Source organism: Octodon degus, unplaced genomic scaffold (assembly GCF_000260255.1).
Source record: "Octodon degus isolate 3935 unplaced genomic scaffold, OctDeg1.0 scaffold00013, whole genome shotgun sequence".
NCBI classification, from domain to species: domain Eukaryota; kingdom Metazoa; phylum Chordata; class Mammalia; order Rodentia; family Octodontidae; genus Octodon; species Octodon degus.
The window spans coordinates 23,082,762-23,083,799 of NW_004524589.1; positions in this window are offsets into that span (position 1 = coordinate 23,082,762).

The following is a 1,038-nucleotide window of genomic DNA, read 5'->3' on the forward strand; positions in this document are numbered from 1 at the left end:
TAGGGGGGAGAGAGAGAGAGAGAGAGAGAGAGAGAGAGAGAGAGAGAGAGAGAAAGAGAGAGAGAGAGATCTTTTATAACAGATTGAGGGTTTAACTACATTTCAGAATGAGTTATTAAACAGGAAAATTGCTGTTCGAAGAAAGAAAACTATAATCACTAGGAAGAAAGGAGATCACTATGAAAATCCAAACGGAACTAATTTCATTTCTTTGAATGATGTTATGAGATGCTAGAGATGAAGGGAAGGCTATAGATACAATTATTTTCATTTTATTATTTATTTATTCTTTTATATTTTAGGGAAGGGCCTACAGGGTGTTCAGGGTCTCACTCTCAGATTGGATTCATAGTGATCTGCCTGTTTACAGCCTCCCAAGTGCTGGGATTATAGGCCTGCACCACTATGCCCAATCTCAATGTGACCCGGGGGTGGGGCTGGCATGGCAGGCCTGGGGATCAAACCCTGGCCCCTGTACCTGCTTGCAAATAGCTTTAAACCTCTGAGCTATTTGGCTGGCCCTATTTTCATTTTAGCAGGATGACATTTGAAGTACGTTCATTGAAAGGAAACAATAGCGCAAATATGCGGTACTTAGGTCTGTGACTTGTCTTTGTTTTTTTTTTTTTTTTTTTTTTCTGTTAATGAAGGAGAGTCTTGCTATACAATTCAGCCGGGCCCCAATCTCACTACATAGCTCAGGCTGTCTTCTAACTCATGGAGGTTCTTCTGTTTCAATCTCCTGAGTACTGGGGGTTGCAGGTGTGCACCACCACACCTGCTAGCCCATATTTCACTTTAACAGGGAACTTCTGCTACAAATGGCCAGAGAAAAAACAGTCCCGGCTTGCAGCCCATGCTGACTGGTGCAACTTCTTAGCTGTGCTATTGTAGCAGGAATGTCACTGATGTACACAACTGGGCTTCCGATAAAACTTTCTTTTACAAAAGCAGATGGCAGGTTGAATTTTGCCCAGAACCTGCAGTTTACGAAGACTTTGCTTAGGCTGTTCAGAACTAGTTAAAATTAGCCTAGAC